Raw genomic sequence first — 6,003 nt, forward strand, 5'->3', positions numbered from 1 at the left:
AGTTTCTATGCTAAGTGACTTGCAAATAGTTTCAAACTTAATCTGTATTGTTCCTGTTTTTACAGATGAAGAAACCACTCAGATTTGGCCAAGATCACATAACTAGAAGGTGGAGAATTGGAGCCACTATGACTGCTCCAAATTAATGTAGTGGTTGTAGCCACTTATATAATAATGGTAAAGGCTTCATTTTTTGCTTTGTTGTATGGGTAAACTCACTGAGGGAAGGAGCCAGCACATCCTTAGATACACACATGACAGGAAAGATTCGAAAAAGAAACAAGAAAAGCAGAAAAAGTAAAATGCCATCAAATTAATCTTAAAGGATTTAAAAATAAAAACAAGTAAATGGACTAGGAAATAAATTGATCCCAATAGTAGCTGGCATTTGAAGACAAACAAACAATAGACACTTAGCAAATCTGATGGAGAGAACAATATTGGAAACAAAGGCAACATATTACTGACAGGGTTTTTGAAAATCAGAAATGATTTAGTGTAAAACTACACAAATAGTCCTGAAAAATTATGTATAATTTTCTAGGAAAATGTAAATTGCAAAAAAATGGATTCAAGTTAAAAAACCTTAATCTGATAATCATGAAAGACTGACCTATGTAGCCCTGACAGAAGTTACGAAGAACAAAGCATAGAGAAGAATGGAATACTTCCGCACTATAAAGTATCATAAATAAGGAGAGTGAGGAGAAAAAACTTGAATCTTAGTCTCATTTATCAATACATGCAGCTTTCCTAGGAATGATGAAGTCAGCAGTGCATTTAGAAAACAATGTCATAACCAATAATCAAGTTGGGTTTATCCTACCAGTACAAAGATGGGTTAACATTAGATAATTAGCAATGAAAAATTCCTAATAAAGGATATAAACTATATGATCTTAATTGATACTGAAAGATCACTTGAAAAGTTAGTATTTATTACTTACTCAAAAAGAAGACAAAATTCATATTAAGAAATAAAAGGAAGCTTGCTTTAATGAAGGAACAAATAAACAGCACATTTAATGTTAACAGTCCAAATTATCTACTGTCCGGCAAGTCAGCATTGTTCTGAGAATTTTGGACTCTAATAAGCAAGAAAAAGTATGAAATTAGAAAAGAAATTAAGACAAGTGATGTCATTGTTTACCTGGAAAATATAAGACAACTGTAAAGTATTAAATACTAGAGAAGAGAGTTCAGTAAGATTGAGAGCTAGCAGGGCAACATACAGAAGCAAGATTCCCTATAAACTAAACTCAATGTGTAAATGTAAAGAAAGATCTCATTCAAATTAGCAGCAACAGCGGGGAAATACTCTGAGAATAAACCTAGTAAGAAATAAGCAAAATGTACATGGAAGAAAAAATGAAATTTCATTTATGGATGTTACTGAAGATTCGACTAAAACAGTGGTCGGCAAACTCATAAGTCAACAGAGCCAAATATCAACAGTACAACTATTGAAATTTCTTTTGAGAGCCAAATTTCTTAAACTTCAACTACATAAGTAGGTACATTGTTATTAACTTAATTAGGGTACGTAGTATTTTGTGGAAGAGCCACACTCCAGGGGCCAAAGAGTTGCATGTAGCTCGAGAGCCACTGGACTGAAGGGAAAGATGCTATGTTGCTGTGTGAGGAGGTTCAGTACTGCAAGGATAGAATTGTCTTGAAAGTAAATTTGTTGCATTTGAAGTAAAAATCTAATGTAATTTTTTAGTGGAAGTTGGCAAGACGATCTTAAAATTTATCTTCAAGGTTAAAACATGTTTGGAAAAGATTAATTAATGACAACCCAAATAGATATTAGAATTAAAAAACTAGAACACTTAGAACAGGGTAGTATTGGAACAGGACTAGACAAAGAGATTAATGGAACAAACTAGAATCCAGAAATAACCCCATTATAGAGGTGGAGTTTTTCAAATGGAGAAAGATAGGCTCTTCGATATTTTCATATATAGAAATTTCAGGAGAATAAAGTTGTTAACAATTATAAAGTGTTGAGACAATACAGAAAATTTCAGTGAGAAAGAATAACTCAATAGAATTAATTAGCAAAAAAAAAAAAATACCAAGAGCAAATTAACAAGAGAGGATACTCAGACTGTTGAGACATCACAATGATAAAAACTAAAAGATTATGGATAATGAGTTGGTCTGAACGTACTCTGAAGACTACTAGTGAATGACTAAAGTGGTCGGATGCATGAAGGACAATTTCACACTGTCAAAATTACAAATGTATGTTATGCTTGATCCAGCAACTATCAAGTCATAAAATCTTCAAAATAACTTGTATGTACTAGGATAGTCATTGCAACACTTTTAAATTGTAAGTTAGAAATTTGAATATCCACCTGTGAAAGAATGGCTAAATTACACATCTACATGCATTTAGCAACATGGAAAGGGTAAGAAATGGTAAAGAATCTCTACCAAATTGTTAACTCATTGGTTACTTTATGTAACAAGAAACAGGATGTGAAAGGACTATTTTCTATACTTCTATATATTATTTTTAAAATTTAATTTTTCCTAAGTAAAAATAGCAAAGCACAGGAAGACATGTCACATAAAGCAAAAGATACTTTAAGGATTACATGGGCCAGGAGAGATTAAGAGGCTAATAAAAGCACATTTGTTTTGGCAAGGAGTCATAATACTCGAGCAATTTTAATGAAGCAGCCAAGATGTAAAAGCCAGATTGCATAGGATTTCAAGGTAAGTAAGTGACTAGCATTAAGGAAGTTTCTCAGGTGAGAAGGTTCGGAACACACTGAAGTGGGCATCAGCATTCCGGATAATTGGAACCCTGTGTAAGTGTGAAGATGAAGATTCCAGCTAATAAAAATGGATAGTCCTCCACCTTCTACCTTAGGATTTCCAAAGTTGCATAATTAATCAGGTTTGCATCTACTTCCAGAGAAGGAAGTAGGACCAACCCCAGACCAAAAATTGACCTAAGGATTTTGGTAACCATTTCTACCTTGTTCCCTCAGCTTTCCAGGCATTCTTGTTCTTCCTCAGGGCATCCCACTGGTGCTTTAACTTGCTCTTTACCTGCCCAACAAAGTGTCTATTATTTCAGGGAGCTGACCCCGAAATTAGGAAAAAGCTACTCCTGCAGAAGTTCAGGCCTTGACAATAGTTTTTTTGTTTTGTTTTTTTAATATTTTTTATTGATTTTTTACAGAGAGGAAGGGAGAGGGATAGAGAGCTAGAAACATCGATGAGAGAGAAACATTGATCAGCTGCCTCCTGCACACCCCCTCTGGGGGATGTACCTGCAAACAATGTACATGCCCTTGACCGGAATCAAACCTGGTACCTTTCAGCCCACAGACGGATGCTCTATCCACTGAGCCAAACTGGTTTTGGCAATAGCCTAACTTCCCATTTCTACCTTCAGATTACCTTTTTAGTCAACTAAATCTTTTCACTTAGAGACATGCTTAGATGCCTTACTTTCCTGAATATTTTGAATAAACCTTTCAGAGCATATATTAGACATTAAAATAGGCTATAAAGAAAGTCAGCCAGGAAAACGGACTTCTCAATTTGTTAAGCTATTATAGAGGAGAATCTTTTAATAGGTAATTAGGTCCTATTTTTACTATCCCTTACCAGGGGTCTTCAAACTACGGCCCGCCAGGTTTTTTGGGCAGTGAGTGCAGCCGAGGTGTTACAGTAGGAATTAGTAGTTCATATAGTCCGGCCCTCCAGCTCTCTGAGGGACCATGATCTGGCCCCCACTTTAAAAAGTTTGAGGACCCCTGCAAGGCTTAAACCTTGCTTTTAGCTGAATAACATCACTGTGTTGTAGTTTCCATAAAAGTCTTAAGTAGGTAAATTATATTGGGTACAGGGTATAAACAATGAAATTGGTAGTTTTCAAGAAAAAGGCTATTCCTTTCTCTCAAACGCATTTCAAATGAGAATGTTCTATAACTTTTCCAGCTTTGCTACACTTTACAGTATAAATTATTTCTAGTTTCCAACACTATGTGTGTGGGGATTGTTATTTTTCCATCTTTGGGGCTAAAATTCAATGTTCTGATTTCTAGATCAGGAGATTTGCCTGTTCGTTAGAATAAAGTTTAGAACTTTTAAAAAATATATTTTTTATCGAGGAAGGGGAAGGGGGAGAGAGAAAAACATAAATGATGAGAATCATTGATTGGCTGCCTCCTGCATGCTCCCCACTTGGGAATCGAGACTGCAACCCAGGCATATGCCCTTGGTCGGAATCTAACCTGGGACCTTTCAGTTTGCAGGCCAACACTATCCACTGAGCCAAACTGGCTGGGGCATAGAACTTTTTAAAAAGTATATTTGTATTTATTTCAGAGAGGGAGAGAGAAACAAATGATGAGAAGCATTGTTTGGCTGCCTCCTGCTCCCCACTAATAGGGATTGAGCCTGAAACCCCTGCATATACCCTGACAGAATCAAACTGATCTGGTTTATAGGTCCTCAATCACTGAGAACTTATTTGTTGATATAACTGACATTAATTTTGAGTGTAACTTAATTCATTGTCATTCTAGTGCATAGCTCTAATTGGGGGAGGGGGAAGCATCTAAATCACTACACTAAATCTAGCCTCCTACTTCAAAGAAAAACTAGGAATTGAGTTCTCAATTCCTGGCCCAAAATCTGTGACCATCTTGATACTGTCCATTCTTAAAAAAAAATATATTTTTTTAATATATATAAAAAAATATTTAAAAAAAAAAAATATATATATATATATATTTTTTTTTTTATCGACTTCAGAGAAAGGAGAGGGAAAGATAGAAACCAATGATAATTATTGATCAGCTGCCTCTTACATGCCCCACAATGGGTTGGAGCCTGAAACCCAGGAATGTGCCCTGAACGAGAATTGAGCCCGTGACTTGGTTCACAGATCAGTGCTCAACCACTGACCCATGCCAGCCAGGTGCTCCATTCTAAAGCTAATTTCTCTTGTGCTCTGGATAGTCTTTCCAGCTACAACTTGTCATCTCCTCAACCTTTTCCATGTGTTTTCAGAATGCTAACATCTCATTCTAACCACAATTTAATCTCCAATTAAATTTCTTAGTAGCAGCTCTTATTTTGTCCTCTATCACCCACACAATCCATTACAACTGGCACTGGCACTTAATAATTAGGGGATATTTATCAATCTTCGCATATTTTTCTGACTACCGTTTTTGAAATGTTTTCCTCATTACTGCTTTTCTTATTTTAATTGTGCTCTCATCTTCCTAGCTGCAAAGCTAACTGTTCCCCAGGGATCTTTTTATACAGATACTAAATTTGAATGCCACCTTCCATTTGACTTCACATACTTTTTTTTAAATTGTATTTTGTTTTAAATTTATTTTTGTTGATTTTGGAGAGAGGAAGAAACATCTGTCACCTCTCAAACCCACTACCTAGGTATGTATCCTAACTGGGAATCACACCCACCTTTCAGGATTTTGGGACAATGCTCCAACCAGTCAATCTATACCAGCCAGGGCGATAGTCATATACTTTTAAGCATTTGATAAGAACTATGATGGTTTTCCCAAAAAGCAGCACAACAGGAAATTTTTCCTACATTTCTCAATTCAGACCCCAGCATTTCTTCCATGCTTGTATATTCAAAAGTTCAGCCATCTCAAATCCAGTACATACTTATCCAGTTTTCTTATTGGACCACTCTATTTGAAAAATCTCTATTCTTTCAAAAAAGAAAAGTCAACCTTAGATGCAGATTAGGATATACTTGTTTAAAAATGTCTAGTGGCTCCCATTGTCAGTTTATTACAAACTCCTTAGCATGACCAAGACTATATAATCTATTCCATTACTGAATTTTAACCCTGTAAAATTTAATTTTTGAAAACATACTATGTTTACATTTGTGGTTTATTCTTCAGAGATGCCCTTCTCAGGAATGAACTCCACTGCTAGCTAATCTCCAGGTAGTTTGGTGTGTCTATTTCTATCCTAGCATTTTTCTTA

Source organism: Pipistrellus hanaki, assembly GCF_964339955.1.
Source record: "Pipistrellus hanaki genome assembly, chromosome: 9".
In the NCBI taxonomy this organism is placed as follows: domain Eukaryota; kingdom Metazoa; phylum Chordata; class Mammalia; order Chiroptera; family Vespertilionidae; genus Pipistrellus; species Pipistrellus hanaki.